General features: G+C 46.2%; 2 protein-coding genes across 14 annotated transcripts in view; one reads left to right on the top strand and one right to left on the bottom strand.

Moving 5' to 3' along the window:
- CSRP1 (cysteine and glycine rich protein 1) overlaps window positions 1-5579 on the bottom strand; it is a 61833-nt gene extending 56254 nt beyond the window's left edge. Inside the window, exon 1 of the mRNA XM_054552935.2 lies at window positions 384-5579. The gene's annotated coding sequence lies outside the window, so the exon portion shown is untranslated. The remainder of the gene's footprint in view (window positions 1-383) is intronic.
- Window positions 1-19513, top strand: part of NAV1 (neuron navigator 1) — a 282581-nt gene that overhangs the window by 567 nt on the left and 262501 nt on the right. The gene's annotated exons all lie outside the window — the stretch shown is intronic.

Here is a 19513-nt window from a genome sequence, read left to right as displayed (position 1 = left end):
GCCTCAGTTTCCTTGTTGTGAAATACCCACAATTTAAAGTGCGTTGAGATCATATCATCAGGAGACACCAGGTGCTGCGTTCTTATACTCGCACCCACACGACAAGCACACACCCTACCCGCACCTCTGCCTTTCGTTGAAGCAAGAGTTAACTCCTCCCATCCCAGCAGGAGCCAGCGGAACAGCTGGGGCAGGTGACCTTGCGGGCCGTTCCAGAAAACGTTCCCCGCACCCCCAGGATGCGCCGAGAAGCGCCCTCCCGCCAATCTCCCGGAGGCCGTCCTCTCTGGCGCCCGCCCAGTGCGTCTGGGAGCGGAGAAAGTGGTCCCGGAGGAGAGGGGAGGGAGGAGAACGCAGAAATTGGGTGATCACGGGGAGCTCACCTGAGCGCTCCCGAGGCTTGGGCTCTGGTCCCTGCTAATCCTCAGAGCCGATAAAAACTGGTCATAGGATAAAGAAGCAGCCAAGTCTGCAGCGGGCAGAGGGGAGGCAGGAACTGGAGAGGACGCGAGTGGCGGGTGGCGGGGGCGGTGTGTAGGGGTGACGTCCACCCGGCAGAGAGGGTTCCTTGTCCCCCGGAGCCGAACACAGGAAAATCAGCTGGTGAGTCAATGGGACTTTGTTAGGATAGTCACAGGGCGCAGCTGGCGCCGGCTTAAGGGAAGAGCTGGATCCCCCCTTGATAACATGCTGTTTATCTGGCTTCCTGTTTCAATGATTGGGATACCATTGGCTCGTTCAAATTCAATGCTGAGAAGCCTGTGGGCATGTTCGTTCACTGTGCAAAAGCAGAGGGCTTGCCTGGATTTTCATCTGTGGGCTAGCTCTTGTTTCCCCTACATGAAGTCCACGGCAACTCACTTGTAACGGGACTGGAGACTTCGCAAAAAGAATGGCCTCCCCAGGAGGAGGATCTGACGATCTGACACTGCAGAGACCTTGGCTTCCTTTAGGCCAGAGATATACATGATTCCAGCTTGCTTATGACATTTTTTTAAATCCTGCTTTGACTTTTTGTTGGTGTCTTTGGGATTGACTTAAGAAGGGAGACAGAGGGAACAGCTCTATGGATTTTGTCTTCTAAGATGAGCTTCCTAGTAGTATGTACTTTCACCATCAGTTTTTAGGGGAAGTTTTCAATCATCAGTTTGTAGTTCTGTATCTGGCTGTGTTGCTAACCACCTGGATGAGCAGAGAGCAAATAATTCCTCACGTCTCTGTCCTGGTTTTCACTTCTGTAAAGTGAAGCCAGGAAAAAATCGCTACTGTTGGAAGAATGAAGGTTTTTCAGATTTGGGCTCCAGCCCGTAGGGTCTATTTCCCAAACTTTCCAGGTGAAAGAGAACACCAGGTGAAAGGCAACACCATTTCCAGGTGAAAGAGAACAGCCCCTGATCTGAACTTCTTCAGCAGTTTATCTGATTTCCCTTGGGACAGGTCTCACATTCTGCTTTGCATTTTTTGTTTTTGTTGATTGTCAGTGTGCCATGCTTTGTATTTTAGATATTTGGGTGTTTGTGCACATGCCTATCTTCCTGTGAGTACCTTCCAGCCAAACACCCTATCTGACCACCCACAACACTCAGCACACAGTAGGCACTTTACAGATGTTTGCCAAACTAATAGAATTGGGGAGAAAAACTAAGTAGCATTCAAAGGCCTCCTATCTCACTTAAGTGCCATTTATTCATTCTTTGGGAGTTAATTTGCTCCCCCAGACCCCCTCCACCTCTTTTTCCCTCAAAAGCAGTCCATAAAAATGTTGATTTGCCCATGGGTAAGTAGGCAAGCTTTGAATATTTGGGCTTTTTCTGGGATCTGGCTTCTTTGATAAACCTTGGCCTGGGGAAACTGAAAACAAGAATGCTGTTTTGGCCAGGTGCGGTGGCTCACGCCCGTAAGACAGGCAGATCACCTGAGGTCAGGAGTTCGAGACCAGCCTGGACAACATGGTGAAACCGTGTCTCAACTAGAAATATGAAAATTAGCCGGGTGTGGTGGCGGGCACCTGTAATCCCAGCTACTCGTGAGGCTGAGACAGGAGAATTGCTTGAACCCGTGAGGCAGAGGTTGCAGTGAGCCGAGATCATGCCATTGCACTCCAGCCTGGGGGCCAAGAGTGAAACTCCATCTTTTTTTTTTTTTTTTTTTTTTAAAAGAGTGCTGTTTTTCCTTCCTTGCCTAATCTAGCCCCCTCCTGAGTCCCTGTGAACCTCTGGTATCAACTCAGTTTGGGCCCAGTAGAAAGGAGTGGCCTAGAATAGAAAAATCTCCTATCCATCTTTTACAATTTGTCTCTCTTTTTGCCTTCCTATTTCCAATCAGTGTCACTTCCCTCTTCTTTTAAAGTTCTTTTGACTTCTTGAAGGGTTTGGCCTTTAAGAAAAACCAGAATGTCAAAGTTAAAAGGATCTCCACTCCTCCCAACCCCTGCCCTTCTCCCCTTTACAGGCAAGAATCAAGGCCCACTGAAGGGAAGAGATGGGCTCAGAGCTACACAACTGGGGTACTGCAGAAGCCCACCTAGAATGCAGAGCTCCTGGCTTTTAGTTTAGGGCTCATTCCCTTTCAGCAAATCACTGGGAATTTTTATCTTCCTAGCATTTCCATCTCAGCAGATGTTACTTAGCTCTTAGCAAGAGAGAGGAACAGAAACATACTAGGGTCAAGACAGCTATCTCTGTGATGGAACCATCTATCAGCTTTTCGAGTCTCTGGAACATGGAGAGCTAAGAAATATGGCAATACTTGGCAAACACTTTGTCTTTCTGGCCCCTAGTCACACACAAAAAATAATAATTAAAAACACTTTTAGTTCCTTCTTCAACTTGAAAATACCCCTCCAACTAGTCTAGCGAAAAACACCCTCCACAGTAAACCGTTTCCTGGGCCTAATCTGTTCCCTTAACCTCCTGGGAAGGCTGACTCAGGCCTGATTTCCTCTGAGAGGCCTGCGATTTTGCTTCTCAGCTTCCTGTGACTCTTGAGACGTGAAGCGAGGCAGGATGGCTGAGACCCAGGCCACTCTGACCTGCCTGTGGATGTGGTTCAGGTTCTTACACATGTCCTGTGCAGTTCACACTACCATCCCCATCAAATCTATTTGCTCTACTTAATTTTAATATGAGATACACTAATATGCATACAAAATTAAAGGCTCTGATGCATGTGCCTCTGCCAAGGACCGTTACTAACAAGATGATTCCACTTCAAAAGACTTGCAAGACTGTTCTGATATCCAATCCTCAGATGCTCTGAAAGCTTTCATAAATGGAATTGTTTCTTAATTTCCTTTTTGGCTTGTGCATTACTGGTGTGTAGAAACACAGCTGATTTTTGTGTGTCGATCTTGTCCCTTGCAATTTTGCTGAATTTATTAGCTCTAGTAGCTTTTTTGTTTCTGAATTCTTTGGGATTTTCTATACATAGGATCATGTCAACTGTGAATAGAAATAGTTTTACGTCTTTCTTTCCAATTTGAATGATTTTTATTTATTTTTCTTGCCTAATTGCTCTGGCTAGAGCTTTCAGTATAATGTTGAGTAGCAGTGGTGAAAGCAGACATCCTTCTCTTGTTCTTGATCTTAGGAGGATTTCTTGATTTTAGCCTTTCACCAGTGAGTGTGATGTTAGCTGTGGGCTTTTCATAAATGTCCTTTGTGTTGAGGAAATCATCTTCTATTTGATTTCTAGTTTTCTAAGCATTTTTTAATCACAAAAGGGTGTTGAATTTTATGTCAAATGCTTGTTTTCTGTATCACTCGAGTTAATCCTGTGGCTTGTTTTTTTGTTTCCTTCATTGTGTTAGTGTGGTGCATTACATTGATTGTTTTTCTTAAGTTGAATCACTCTTTTATTCCTGGGATAAATCCCTCTGAATTTTTTTTTTATCTGCAAAGTTCCATTTTTTTTTCCTTTAAAAGGACAACAAAATTTGACTAAGTGCTAACATTTTACATTAGGATGGGTTGATGTATTTAATTATACTTTTCATTATAATTAGCGTACTTTAAACATTTAACAATTATATTGTGGTAAATATGTATAACCTACAATTTACCATTTTAGCCTCTTCTAAATGTACAGTTCAGTGGCATTAAATACATTTGCATTATTGTATAACCATCACCAGCAGCCATCTCTGGAACTTTTTTACCTTCCCAAACTTAAACTCTGTACTCATTAAAGAGTAACTCTCCATTCCCCTTCCCTCCTCCCCAAGGCCCTGGCAACCACCATTTTACTTCCCATCTCTATGAATTTGTGAACATTTTTTAATAACTAGAAGTTAGGCATTAAAGGGTTAAAGGGCTTTATCTTCCTGTCTTCCAGTTTCCCACCAACTCCCTCCAGCCGGAGGGGCCACCACTGGCCCTGATGCAGAGATGAACCGATTGCTGGTCATCCTGAGACTCAGAGGGCACCACGCCCAGCCTCAGCGCCGGCTTCATTTCCTCTAGCTCAGGGGTTCTCCGTCTTGGTTGCACATTAGCACCACCTGGGGAGCTTTTAAAAATGACCAATTCCTGGGCCCATCCCCAGAGATTCAGCTTCACTTGGTTTGGAATGTGGCTTCAGTGTCTGTCATTTTTAAAAGTTCCCTAGGTGATTTTGATGCACTGTGAGGGTTAGAACTGCTCAATGGTTGAGCTGATTTACTCCCTGGAACCCTTGACTGGTCACAGCTTTAAATGACGCAATTCCCTCCCCATCTGGTCGGTAATACTGACCCACTTTACATCCCTTCCCTGATTTTAAAATCCATTTGTAAATAGAGTAAATGCCAACTTCCGTAAAATTAAACTTTCAAAGTTGGAAAGAACCTTAAGTGTCATGTAGCTTTTTCTATTCCAGATATATCAAATCCCCTAGATGATCCCCCTCAGAGGTCATCTAGCTTGGACACCTCTGTTGCTGGGGCATTCCCGCAACACTATGTTGAAATCATCTTATTCCATATTTGGACAGCTCTGTCTTTCAGAGTTCCTCCTTGTATTAATCTGTCATGGATATGACTTTCACCCATCAGTGAAAGATCCCAAAAGCTTAGTGGGCTCCACCAAAATGCATCCCTGAATAAAGTGAAGGATATTCAAAATAAGTCATGCAGAATAAGTGATTGCCTACAGAGTGTCAGCCTTTCAATATTTGGGAACAACTACCATGCATCTGTCCCCATCTTTTCTTCTCTGGTCTCAGCAGCCCCACTTCCTTCAGATTTTCACTGGATGTGTCCCCAGGTTTTTTCAAGGAAGGTTGATATATGATGTAATAGCAAGATTTTGGACCGTGACATAACTGAGACTTGAACTCAAGGTTCAGACATTGACTTTGCGCCTGAAGTCCTTAGCAAGATGAGCATTTAGGAAATACTGGCAATTGAAATTATATCCTCCACATGAGCATCATTGCTAAACTCTGTGTGACCTTAGGCAGGCCATGTAATCTCTTAGAGACTCTGTTTCTTCCCCCGGAAAAGTGGAATGAAAATGCCTTACTCCTGGGACAATGTTTTCCAACTTGCCTCAGCTTTCAGTCCTAATCTCTTCCCTCTCCTCCTCGCCACTCCACAACCCCACACCTGCAACAGTGATTCCTATGATCTGGCAATTTCAAAAAATACAGTCAAAGAGTGATTGCATGAATCAAGTTAGATCATGTCAGACCTGACTCAGTCTCTGGGATGCTCAATGTGTGTGCCTAATAAATGCCAGATTTAATCTTTTTTCTTTTCTTTTCTTTTTTATTTGAGACAGAATCTCTCTCTGTGTCACCCAGGCATGTAGCTTTTTCTATTCCAGATACATGTTGGCCAGGCTGGTCTCAAACTCTTGGCCTTAAGTGATCTGCCTGCCTCTGCCTCCCAAAGTGTTGAGGATTACAGGCGTGAGCCACTACGCCCAGCCTCATCCTATTTCTTACTCACCTTCCTCATTATATGCATCACCCTTAAAATGCTAATTTCTCTTGTTTGAAGGTGTCGTGTCCAGAATGAGGTGCACCACTCCATTTATGAGCTTACTGGCACAGGTTAGCCATGGGCAGATCACCTATTTATTATTAGATAGACAAAGCAGATTTTCTTTTCAATTTGTAGATTGCCCCGAAAACCAGAGAACTGGGCTGACGCAGAAGGGATAAATGAAGGCATAAAGGAATGAGAGTCTGACTGTATCTTTGCTCTTTACTGTTTGTTGTTTAGTTATTTCATCTTGTTTTGGTGTTATCTAATTTTTTGGTAGACTTCAAGCATAGCATAGAATAGGTCCATAATAAATGATTGCAAGAGTCAGTTACTGGTGCCTTTTTCCCAGTTCATTGGTGCAGATAATTGAGTTGACTGGGAAGGAGTATCTGGGTTCTGGGTAATGCCAAGATACCAACTGCTCTCTTCCTGCTTTTCCTTTAACAAAGGAGAGACAGCTGATGAGACACACGGTTAGGGGGCCCCAGCCAGGACCCACACGAAGCAGCTGCCTGCCTTGTCTCTCATCTGGGACCATTCTGTATGGCCCCTCTGGCTCTCCTTCCCCAGAGCTTCAGGAGGAGGGCTGGATTGCATGGCATATCCTGCACTATTGCATGCTGCCCGTTGGACCCCGGCTTTTTGTGCTCTTCATCACCCTCTGGGTATAGTCCGCTTTACCAAGTAGATTTAGAAGGTGTCAGCCACACTTACCCCTACCTCACTGGGTGAGTCTATGGAAGCTGCACCCTCAGGGCCCATGCCTATTTCCCAGGGGGAGGGGAAAGGGCTATATGACAGTTAAGGTGCTTTCCTATGGTGCAAGTTCCCCCCACACACAAGGTTTTATTTTGAAAACCATCAGATAAGTAGAGAAGGTGAAAGACTGACTAGTAAGATGAATGTCTACATTCACTGATTGTTGATATTTTGCTAGATTGCTCTGTATATAGCATTGATCTGTATATAGATCAATCTATATAATATTTTTCTGAGCCATTTAAAAGTAATTTGTTGCCAGGCCCAGTGGCTACACCTGTAATCCCAGCACTTTGGGAGGCCAAGGTGGGTGGGTAACAAGATCAGGAGATCTAGACCATCCTGGTCCAACATGGTAAAACCCTGTCTCTACTAAAAATACAAAAATTAGCTGGGCATGGTGGTGGGTGCCTGTAATCCCAGCTACTCAGGGGGCTGAGGCAGGAGAATCACTTGAACCCGGGAGGCAGAAGTTGCAGTGAGCCGAGATGGCACCACTGCACTCCAGTCTGGGAGATAGAGTGAAACTCTGCCTCAAAAAAAAAAAAAAGTAATTTGTTGACATCATGATACTTAACCCTTCAACACTTCAGCATGTTATTTCCAAAACACAAGGACTTTTTTTTTTTTTTTTTGAGATGGAGTTTGGCTCTTGTTGCCCAAGCTGGAGTGCAATGGCAGATCTCAGCTCACTGTAACCTCCATCTCCCAGGTTCAAGTGATTCTCCAACCTCAGCCTCCCAAGTAGCTGGGATTACAGGAGCGTGCCACCATGCCTGGCTAATTTTTTTGTAATTTTAGTAGACACGGGGTTTCTGCATGTTGGTTGGTCAGGCTGGTCTCAAACTCCCGACCTCGGGTGATACACCCAACTCGGCCTCCCAAAGTGCTGGGATTACAGGTGTGAGCCACCACACCTGGCCAAACAAGGACATTCTTCTTTGAAGCTACAGTACCACAATCATACCCATTAATACTGGATTTAACAGAATTGTTTAATATATGGCCATAATCAGATTTTCCAGTAGTTTCCCAAATGCCTTTTTGAGAGTGCTGTATACTTTTTCTCAATCCATAGCCTGCTGAGTTAAGGCCTAAATTGAAATTTTCTCTCTCAGCAAAAGGGAAATAAAGTCATGATCCCTAAAATTGGGATAGTGATCCACGGGAGGAGAAGCACTTTGACTTATATCATTTCATGTAATCGTTCCAACAACTTAGCGAGATAGGTACTAGTATTTTCTCCATTTTACTGGTTAGGAAATTGCAGTTCAGAGAGTTATCTAAGTTGTCCAAATAGTACGAGCCATTATTACCACTCCATGCTGCATGTCATATGTAATGATAGAAAAATAAGAGGTTATATTTGTAAAAACCTGTGTCATTCACATTCCACACATTCTGTATCCTCTTCACTAGGTCTTTTTTTTTCAATTATTATTATTTTTTGAGATGGAGTCTTGCTCTGTTGTCCAGGCTAGAGTGCAGTGGCATGATCTCGGCTCACTGCAACCTCCACCTCCCAGGTTCGAGCAATTCTCTGCCTCAGCCTTCTGGGTAGCTGGGATTACAGGCACCTGCCACCATGCCTGGCTAAATTTTGTATTTTCAGTAGAGACGGGGTTTCACCCTCTTGGCCAGGCTGGTCTGGAACTCCTGACCTTGTGATCTACCCACCTCACCCTCCCAAAGTGCTGAATTTACAGGCGTGAGCCACTGCGCCCGGCCCACTAGGTCTTATGAGGTGTTAGCACATGCTATGTTGTCCCCATTTGACAGAGGAGGAGAGTGAGGCTCTAAGGCTGGGATTTAATAATATTTATGTAGTCATGATCATGTAAATGACATTTACTGATAATCTTTAAGCAGAGCTCAATATACTTAGTTGTAGTTGCTGGGCAGGCTGTAAATAGCTATCAATAAAGGTGTAACTGCCAAGGCAGGAGGATTGCTTGAGGCCAGAATTCAAGACCAGCCTGGGAAACCTAGCAAGACTCACCCCCCAATCTATACAAAACATTAAAAAATTAGCCGGGCACGATGGCGCATGCCTATAGTATGGTCCTCCTGCCGCAGCTACTGGGAAGCTGATGCAGGAGGATCGATCTCTTGATCCCAGCCAGGAGTTTGAGGTTGCAGTGAGCTATGATTGCATGACTGCACTCCAGCCTGGGTGACAGAGCAAGATCCCATCTCTTAAAAAAATAAAAATAAATAAATAAGTGAATAAAGGTGTTACTGACTGAAGAAAAGAGGTAGAAGAGGGAAAAGGAGGGTCTCTAATACTCTCCTCTTCTACTGAGGGGATTCAAGAGTCTGTCAAAGTGTTAGAAAACAAGAAACCAAATTTTAAGATCAAAGGTACAAGATAACTCATAAAAGTAACTCAAATCAAATATTAGGAGGAAGAAAAGGAGAAAGAGAGTCGGGTTTAGTGTAAGTGCTCTAAACTTGTCTAACTTCTTTGGTAATGATAGATATTGTCTACAGGTGACAAAACAGGGAATAGTTATTAGTATGTTATCTAGAGTTTACGTGGATAACCACCAAAGGAGCTAATAACAGAAAACTATTTGGACAATAGAATGGAGTTGGGAAGAGGTGGGACAGGAAACTGTTGCTTGTTATTATAAGGTCTTCTGTACAATTTGATGGTGACCACCCAAAACAGTAGTGAGGAAGGCAGGCTTTAGATTCAGATATTCTAGTTTTCTTTGTCTTTCTTTCTTTTTTTTCTTTCTTTCTTCTTTCTCTCTCTCTCTTTCTTTCTTCCTTCTCTTCCTTCCTTCCTTCCTTCCTTCCTGCTTTCTTTCTTTCCTTTCCTTTCCTTCTTTCTTTTTTTAGACAAGGTCTCACTCTGTCACCCAGGCTGGAGTGCAGTGGAACAATCACAGCGCATTGCAGCCTCAACCTCCCCAGGCTCAGATGATCCTCCCACCGCAGCCTCCCAAGTAGCTGGTTTTACAGGCATGTACCACCATGCCTGGCTAATTTTTGCATTTTTTATAGAGACGGAGTTTTGCCATGTTGCCCAGGCTGGTCTCAAATTCTTAGGCTCAAGGGATCCACCTGCTTCAACCTCCCAAAGTTCTGGGATTACAGGCACACACCAAGGCGCCTGGCCTTCTGGTTTCTAAATACACAGAGGTGAGCAGGTCAAAAGGCCTGGCCTTGGAGGAAGTTTTTCTGCAGAGAGAGGACTGTCTTAAGACCTGGGTGCTGGCTGCACTCAGTGGCTCACGCCTGTAATCCCAGCACTTCGGGAGGCTGAAGCGGGCAGATCACGAGGTCAGGAGATCGAGACCATCCTGGCTAACACGGTGAAACCCCGTCTCTACTAAAAATACAAAAAAATTAGCCGGGTGTGGTGGCAGGCACCTGTAGTCCCAGTTACTCAGGAGGCTGAGGAAGGAGAATGGTGTGAACCCGGGAGGTGGAGCTTACAGTGAGCCAAGATGATGCCACTGCACTCCAGCCTGGGCGACAGAGCAAGACTCCATCACAAAAAAAAAAAAAAAATCTGGGTGCCCACTGGGCATGCTCACCCAGAAAGAGCCCCAGGACGCAGCATGCCCAGAAGGATGCACCCACACCCTACATCCCACGTGAATTGCTAAATTTTTGTTGCAATTTAAAAAAATATATATAATTTCACTTTTTTTTTTTTTTTTTTTTAAGAGACAGGGTCTCAACCTGTCGCCCAGGCTGGAGTGCAGTGGCACCAATGCAGCTCACTGCAGCCTTGACTTCCAGGGCTCAAGTGATCCTCCTGCCTCAGCCTCCTAAGCAGCTGGGACCACAGGCACCTGCCACCGCATCCGGCTAATTTATGTATATTTTGTAGAGACAGGGTCTCGCTATGTTGCCCAGGTTGGTCCCAAACTCCTGGCCTCAGGGTTGCTTCCAACCTGGGCCTCCCAAAGCATTCGGATTACAAGTGTAAGCCACCATCCTTGGCCTATAATTTCACTTTTAAAAGTATTTGGTTATCAGCAATTCATTTATTAATAATTTTAAATTGGCTATTTCTTGGTAACCCTGAACATATGCAGAAATTACTGGGTCAGAAGAAAAATTTTACCTATAAGTTATTTTCAAATAGAATGCATTTTTGTGAAAGCTAAAGTTAAGTATTGAAAAAGTTGACGCAATGTTACATGTTATAGATGTTTGAATAAATTTTGATTAACTTCAATTTTGTAGTTTTATGTTTGTATTTTGGAACCCAGGGCCTCTGAAAAGCTCCTCGGCTCTGCCCCTTCTGTCTTGGGAACATGTGGGGTGGGTGGTCTATGTATAGCCCTGAAGGTGTCTCTCGGCAAATGTTTGAGACCCACACCACTCTGGAGCAGTCACAACCTGACCCTGAGGATGGAGGTTGGCTTGACTGAAGTTCCATGACCTAAATCCCACCCTGCTATCAGAGTTCTTCCTCAGGCCTTCACTGCAAAGGTTCCTCTGGTCTACTCTATGGTCCGTGCTGAATGACTTCATATCCATCCTCTCATTTACTCTTCATGGCAACCTTATGAGGTGGGCAAGACAAATATTTCCCTTTCTATAGATGTCAAAATCGGACTCAGAGAGGCTAAGTAACTTACCCAAAGCCACATAACTTTAGGGAATGGGTTGGGGAACCCAAGTCTTCCGACTCCTGGTCTTTGTCCTTTCCAATACACTCCAGGGTCAGGTATAGCAGAAGGGGCCAGTGGACTGGTATCTTTCTTTTCTTTTTTTTTTTTTCTTGAGAAAGGGTCTTACTTTTTTGCCCAGGCTAGAGTGCAGTGATGCAGTCATAGCTCACTGCAGCCTCAACCTCTCAGGCTCAAGTGATCTTCCCATCTCAGCCTCCTAAGTACCTGGGATTACAGGAGCATACCACCACACTTGACTAACTTTTACATTTTTTGTAGAGACAAGGTCTTGCTATGTTGCCCAGGCTGGTCTGGAACTCAGAGGCTCAAGTGATCTTCCCATCTTGGCCTCCCAAAGTGCTGGGATTACAAACATGAGCCACCTCGCCCAGCGTCACAGTGTCTTTAATGGCTCATAGAACTTAACAACAGACATCATGTCTGTTATACAAATGCAGAAATCGTATTGAGCTTTTACATTTACTTTGCTATCACATTTATTTTGACAAGCCCTTAAGATTTATTTTCTCAATAAAAGCTACTTTAAAGTACATCACCAATTTTATGACTCCTGCTCATTTTTACCCAGTCAAAAAAATAATGTAAAAGTGTTATGTTTTGAGGTTCTGTTTCTCATTTTCTCATCAGAGTTGAAAATTACCATTGTGCATGAATTTAGTCCTGTGTTAGGATGGCAACCCATTAAAACTCCTCTGCTTTTTAGCCGGTCTGGAGCTAATAAGCCAGCCCCTCCCAATTTACACATCTCCTGTGAGATCCAGTGTCTCTCTGTCACTCATTACCAAGCTCCTTACTAAATGTCATCACAAAGATGCCACATCACCCCTCTTAGTCATCTCCCCACTTCCTCTCGCTGGCCATGGCCAGAAAGAAATCAGGGGCCGTAGGGAGGCCTAGAAAGTGACCACAGAATTGGGGGTGGCTGTGGGAAGTGGATGGGAATGGCCACTGCTGAGCTGGCCACAGAGACTGTGACAAAGACAAAGGCCTCTGTGTTTGGGATGGCAGGGAGGGGGCCAGAGGCCGAGTCAGGGCCAGCATACTGATAGTCTGGGAAAGGCCTCCCAGGGCAGAGGGAAGCCCACAAGGCCACTCTGAGTTGGCCGCTCTTAGCACTTGGAAGTAGCTTAGTTGGGTCCTGGTACACAGTAGGGGCTCAGCAAACATTTGTTGATTGATTACTTGGCAGGGTGGCGGGGTTGGGGGTAAGTGATACCTTTAAGCTGAGGTGGATAAAGGGAATGTCCTTTCCCTTTCTCCTGCCCACAGGAGCGCTGTAGGTGCTGAATTTCCCTGGCTTGTTTAGAGGCTACCTCTTTGCTTCCTCGACCTCTCCCTGACATTGGGCCTCTGATGCATGTGGGATAATGCACAGGCTTTGGAGTCAGCCTGACCCAGGTTCCTACAACCTCCCTGAGCCGCAATTTTCTCGTCTGTAAAATGGGGGCAATAATACTCAGGCCAAGGAATTATGAAGATCATCCTAGAAGGTGTTAAGCACCCTCTGGCCTAGAGCCAATGTTGGTCATTCTCATGGTCCTTAATCTGGATGCCCGTGGCTCGCTGCACCCCCATGTATAAAATAAATCCTTGATCCACTGAACATACACCGGACAGGCAAAGGGATGGAGCGAAGCCAAGGATGCCTCATTTAGCCCAGCCATGCAGACTATACTTCGGGGTAGATTTATCCCCAAATGGATGTTTACGTATCAGACGGGGGATGCTTCCCTGTCTGAGGGTCAGATGGACGGGTGGAAGGGTTGTCTGTGGTGCTGGCTCTAAGATATATGGTCCCTCGGGCCCCTCTGGGCTCCAGACTGCAGGCCTCCAGGGGACGAGGGGGGCAGAGTGGCCTGGGGTTTTGTTTGGCAACACTGGCCTATTATCTGGCCCAGGCTGTGTTTCCAGGGCATTATAAATAGCACCCGCTTCGCTCTGGGAGGAGGAGTCGCAGATGTGGCTGAGGCAAAATATATGGGAAGGTGGGAGATTTGAAATGATGAACTCGAGGCTTGTGGGCCAAAATACAGGCTGGGGCCATCTCCATGGCAATAGGACACCAGGGAGGGCTCAGCCTGGATACCTCTGAGGTGAAGGCCTGACTCACAAAGCCAGACAGAGCCTGTGCTCAGTGGCCCATGGGCCAGGGCTGCCGGCTCTGTTTGCTTCCATCTGCCTCTTTGTAGAGAGCGTGGGCTGTTGTCTAAACTCAGCCAGAGGAGTGAACAGAGCTTGAGCCAGATTTCAGGTCTAGAGAGAGAAGCAGGAGAAAATGTGAGGGTCTATTCACCTGCAACTGGCCAGCCACTGTGTGTTCCAACTGAGAAGGAGGGAATCCTTTTCTCTTCTTTTATTCTATTCTCTTCTATTTTAATTGAGGTATAATTTACAAACAGTGGAACACACAGATCGATGTGTTTTTGACAAATGAATACGCCCATGTGACCCACACCCGATCCAGATATGGAACATTTCCATCAACCCACAGAATTTCCCTCCTGTCCCTTTTGTCAATGCGCTCCCACCCACTGTCTCCGTGTTCTGATTTGTATCATCATAGATTAGTTTTGCATGCTCTTGAACTTCATGTAAATGGAATCATGTGGTAGGTTCTATTTTGTGTCTGGCTTCTTAGCTCAGCATAATGTTTTTGAGATTCATCCATGTTGAATGATGTATTTTGCTTCTTTTAATTTCTGACGTATGAATGTGCCACAGTTTGTTTATGGGAGGAAACTTGAGATTCCTTTCATTGCAGTAGGATTCACATCTATCCAGCATCAATAGAGTATCTGCCAGGGTTTTGCAAGTTAAGCTGGTCGGTCCTTAGTGGATGTTTAAAGTGTTCAATGTCACCTTCTTTGTTCCCAGACAACTTCCCCATTATGGTCTTGCTGTAAAAGACCATAATGCCTTTTCTTCCCTCCATGGACTGGAGCTGCCTTTATCTCCTGGAGCTGGGAAGTTCAGATCATTTATAGAGGGGCCCCTGGTTTCCCCATAAGACAGAATGTTATTCTCTAATCTGAATTGAGCTGACACGTGTCAACAGACAGGGGTGTCTGGCCCTGCATGTGGGAAACACAGGTCCACGTGCAAGACTGGAGCCTGTGGTGGGGAGACACTGGTGACCCAGAGCCAAGAAGTGACATGATCAAGCTGTTTTACCAGCAATATGGCCCTAATGGCAGGGACCACGTCTGCTCCGTTCACCGATGGGAAGCCAGCACATAGCACAGAACCTAGCAAGCAGTGGGCATTCCATAAAGAGGTGTGGGACCAACTAATTGCTTGGAAGAGGGAGACTTGGGCCAGCAGATGTACCGTCACATTCCTGATATGCAAAGTCTGGGCTAGGGCGGCCCTGCTGGGGAAGGAAAGGAAGAGCTGTGGGAGAGACTTTTTACAAAGGAAAACCCAACAGGACTGGATGACTGTGGAACATGGGAGGGACACAACAGACAGCAGAATACAAAAGTCGTGCAGTCTTTTCGGAAGGGCACTGGACTGAAAGCTGAGTCCCTCCTGCACCTTGTGGTGTATAACCTGGGTAACTCATTTAACCTGTCTCAGTCTTAGAGTCCGTATCCATCAAATGATCAGTTTGCTAGGGCTGCCGTAACAAAGTACCACTAAGTGGGTGGCTTAATGAAACAGAAATCTATGGTGTCAGTTCTGGAGGCTAGAAGTCTGAAATCGAGGTGTTGGCAGGGTCATGCTCCCTCTGAAATTAGTGGAGAATTTTTCCTTGCCTCTTCTAGTGTCCAGTGTTTGCCGACAATCCTTGTCGTCCCTTGGCGTAGAGACGCATCACTCCGATTTCTGCCTCCACCGCTGCATGGCCATCTCCTCCCTGTGGCCTTCACATCCTCTTCTCTCTGTGTGTGTCGATGTCTAAATTTCCCTCTCCTTATAAATACAGCAGGCATACCAGATTAGGAGCTCACTCTACTCCAGTATGACCTCATCTTCACTAATTACTTCCTCAATGACCCTATTTCCAAATAAGGTCACATTCTGAGACACTGGGAATTAGTACTTCAGTTACTTTTTTGGTGACACAATTCAACCCATAACATGCCACCTGCCATAAGATTGAATGAGGCAGTCCTTTGTCATTGTTACAGGTAAGGCAAGAATCAGGGGAGATTTGGGCTAGAGACCTACTTTTAACATTCTATGCGACCTCGTTCAAATCTCTTCTCCTCTCTGGATCTCAGTTTCCTCATCTACAAAATGAACTGTAATGTCTTCCCTAGATGTAAATCCCACAACTCCTTGACTCTGAAGCTCTGAGGTTTTGAGTCTGGGGGCCAGGGAGAGCTGTGGAGCTACTAACAGATATGGGGAAGTCAGGAGGGAAAGCCAGTCTGGGGGTCAGAAGCTTCCTCTAGGTTCCATCCCTCATTTGGGAACTCAGCCCTCTTCTCCTGGTGGCCAGGACCCTGGAAAGTCCCAAGCATCTTCTATCCCCATCCCCTGTGCCATCGCCCCTACCTTAGTGAGGCTCAGAAGGAGGGAGGGCTGCTATAAATAGCACCTTGGAATCAAAAGGCCCTCTTCCTGTGCAGGAAACACAGCGGCCTAATGGAGGCAGGAAAAAGGTGTTTCCGAAAGAGAGGCCAGAAAAGGGAGGGGCAGTGGGGATTCAGGAGCCAAATGGGTTCCCGGGTGCTGGAGGAAAGGTGCTGTGAAGGCAGATGGGGAGTGGGGGTCGGGGGGAAGATTTAGTGACAGCTTCTGGAGTACTGCTTGAGGTCGGCCTATCTGAAACCCCAAGAGAACAGCCTGTGGAAAAGGCCCAAGAGGTATGTGAGCTGGAAGACTTAGGATTTCAGGTCCGAAAGTGGGGATTGAAAATGCCACATTCATTAATTCACTCATCCATTCGTTCATTCACTAGATATTAGCCACAGCTTAGGACTGTCCTAGGTGCTAAGGACAAACAGTATAACGCTCTTTTATAAAAAATAGTCTGAGACCTGGAGCAGTGGCTCATGCCTGTATAACACTTTAGAAGGCCAAGGTGGGTAGATCGTTTGAGCCCAGGAGTTTGAGACCACCCTGGACAACATACAGAGTCCCCATCTCTACAAAAATAAAAATAAAAAATTAGTTGGGCATGGTGGTGGGTGCCTGTAGTCCCAGCTACTGGGGAGGCTGAGGCAGGAGACTTTCTTGAATCCGGGAGGCAGAGGTTGCAATGAGCTGAGATCACACCACTGCACTCCAGCCTGGGTGACAGAGGAAGACCCTGTCTCAAAAAAGAAAAAAAAAAAAAGGTCTGGTAAGCAAACCAGTGATTACACCCCAGTTGTAGTAGCTCAGGACAGTGGAGGGACAGTGGAGGGACTGTAACCCCTGGAGGGGCAGGAAGGGCCTCTTGGGAGGTGAATTCCTCCTCCTGGGCTTGCAGGAATTAAGTCAGGCAAAGACTGGGTATGGAGGGGAGGGAACTGGGGGGCTTTCCAGGCAAGGGGAGAAAAATGCTTGGACTCTTCCCCTGTGCTGTCCTAGCCCGAACCTTAGTCCAACCTGGGCCAGCAGCAGAGGTCTAAGGACCAGCCCTGTCCCCTCCATAGAGGCTCGCCACCAGTTCTTGGGTCCCTCTCTGGAGAAATGCCCCTCTCCTCGCCAGCAAGGAGCACCGTCCTCCAAATGCCTGTGTGGAAAACGGGTCTCAAGTGCCCTCTCAATGGAGAGCCCTAGAAAATCATTAGTGTTCCCCCCTGTAAAAACAGGGGCTTAATTCTACGGGCAAATATCTCAGGCAAAAGCTCAGACCAGTAGACTCGTCTCTGGTGCAAAGGAGGAAGATGAGTCAGCCAGGGTCCCGGGAACCCTGACTCCATGATCCTGCCAGACCACAGGGCCCCCCCTTAAGGCTTGGAGGGGGCTGAGATGAAAATGATCTACTGTTTCTGTTAGGAAGCCCTAGGGAAGTCCGCTTTGGTGTCAAGTTGGAGATTTCTATGCATTCCCACGGCACCAACCGTGATGGTGAAATGCTACATTTCAGCCCCCATCATTCAGCCAGATTGGATTGTAATTAGTACCTGAGGCAGGATCCCAATGCCCTCCGAGGGGCCTGGGTGAATTTCAACTTCTGTGCTCCTCCTTTTGTGAAACAATGCAAGAGATTCTGGAAGAAAGACAAAGGGTTGGGGGATGTGCTTGTCCAATGTCCTTCAGCACAGCCCACAGGACAGCCTTCAGATGTGTCCTGAGGCTTGTATGCCCAATCACACATGCAACGAATTAGGGGCCTGCCTTGGGGCTTGATTCCAGGACATTTACTCCCCATGGGGAGATCACTTACAAAGCTGCACTGTGGCCCCAGAGGTTCCCCTGGGTTAGTCTTAGAGAGAATTAAAGTCAGAAACCACCCAGCCTCCCCCAAAACACTTAACTACCACCTCCAAATTAGCACCTTCCTCGGCTGGTAATCAAATTCTAGGAGATAGTTCCTGATCTTCCCAGTTTTCAGGTGGGTTAACTGAGGACCGGCTTGCCCACACCACTTAGGCTAGACAGAACAAGTAATTAAAGCCCAGAAATAGCTGGCTGAGATCCAGCCTGTTTAATGTAATAATGCTGAGAAATGTCAAACGTGGTTTTGTTCCAATAGGAGTGGAAGGGATGAAGAGAGACAGGAAGAAAGCACTCTATGTAGTTTCTGGAGTTGGCTGTAGAAGGACGAAAGGACTCCTCAGGGGCTGCGGAAAGGAAGCCGTCTATGTGCTGGGCGGTGACTGAGCTGTGCATGGAACCCTGTGCAAGAGGCTTGGAGGGGCAGGAAGGAGGCCTGGCCTCTAAAAAACAAAAACAGAAACCAGGAATAAGAATAAGGGTGAAACAGAACTGGGTTTCTATCCTGCTGCCTCTTCCTAGCTGTGCGACTTCATGCATATTATTTATCCCCTCAATGTTTTCGTGCTTTGTAGGGGCCAAGGGAAAGCTTTCCCAGCACCCTCTGAAACTTCACTGAAAATAAACTGACGATATGTAGATAAAAGGCAGATAAACTTATTTAACGCGCATAAGCTCATGGGAATCACAGGAGAATGGTCACTCCATAACCCAGTGAGGTCCAGAGGCTTATATACCCTTCTTCATAGGGGAAGGGGAAATGCGGGCCATGTGGCCATTTTGAGGAGTAGGCAGTGATTTTTCGGGGAAATGAATGAGCCCAGTGCTCAGACAATGGTTAGTAAATCATTCTCTTTGGGAATGGAATGGAACCAAAGAACGAACACTGGTTTAGGACAAAATTTGTCTGGGCTCTAGGTGTGGTGTTTTTTGTTTATTTGTTTTGAGATGGAATCTTGCTCTGTCGCCCAGGCTGGAGTGCAGTGGCACAATCTCAGCTCATTGCAACATCTGCCTCGCAGGTTCAAGTGATTCTCCCGTCTCAGCCTCCTGAGTAGCTGGGATTACAGGCGCACAACACCACGCTGGCTACTTTTTGTATTTTTAGTAGAGACGGGGTCTCACCATGTTGCTCAGGCTGGTCTTGGACTCCTGACCTCGTGATCCACCTGCCTCGGCCTCCCAAAGTGCTGGGATTACAGGCGTGAGCCACCGCGCCCAGCACAGGTGTGGTGTTTAATTTTCAGTCTCTTCCTCTGTGATATGAGTTTTAATCTTCTACGGTTAATAAAACTTCAGGGAGGGAATCAAAAGCAATTGTGTTCCTCTCTGGGGCCTGGTTTCTAGGGAGATACGAGAATTCCAGAGAATAGCCTCGTCCTGTGCTTTGAGAAACATGGATGATTGAGAGACAGGAGTTGGGGTGGGGGGAAGTCAGAGACACCTTGAGTCTGCTTCTTTAGTTCAGCATGTCAAAAGGCCATATTACGGGGTACCGTTTTCTGAGCCCCAACACCTTCATCTGTAAAATGGGAATAATTTTAACCTAGCTCATTAGATAACTGAGGATTATCTAATGATAGGATTGAATGAGATAATGCATGTAACACCTTTAGCATAGTGCCAGGCATATGGAAAGGGGTTGTTGATAGCTCTTGGCCTTCCGGAGCCCAAGTTTCCCCTCCGTAAATTGGGGGTTATTTATGGTCCTTACGGGCCTGCTGAGAGGCTTCCATGAATTGTGGTTATAAAGGGCCTGGCT

The sequence above is a fragment of the Pongo abelii genome, chromosome 1 (assembly GCF_028885655.2).
Source record: "Pongo abelii isolate AG06213 chromosome 1, NHGRI_mPonAbe1-v2.0_pri, whole genome shotgun sequence".
Lineage (NCBI taxonomy): Eukaryota > Metazoa > Chordata > Mammalia > Primates > Hominidae > Pongo > Pongo abelii.
The sequence above is the reverse complement of the archived record's forward strand: the minus strand, read 5'-3'. Positions and strand labels throughout refer to the sequence as shown.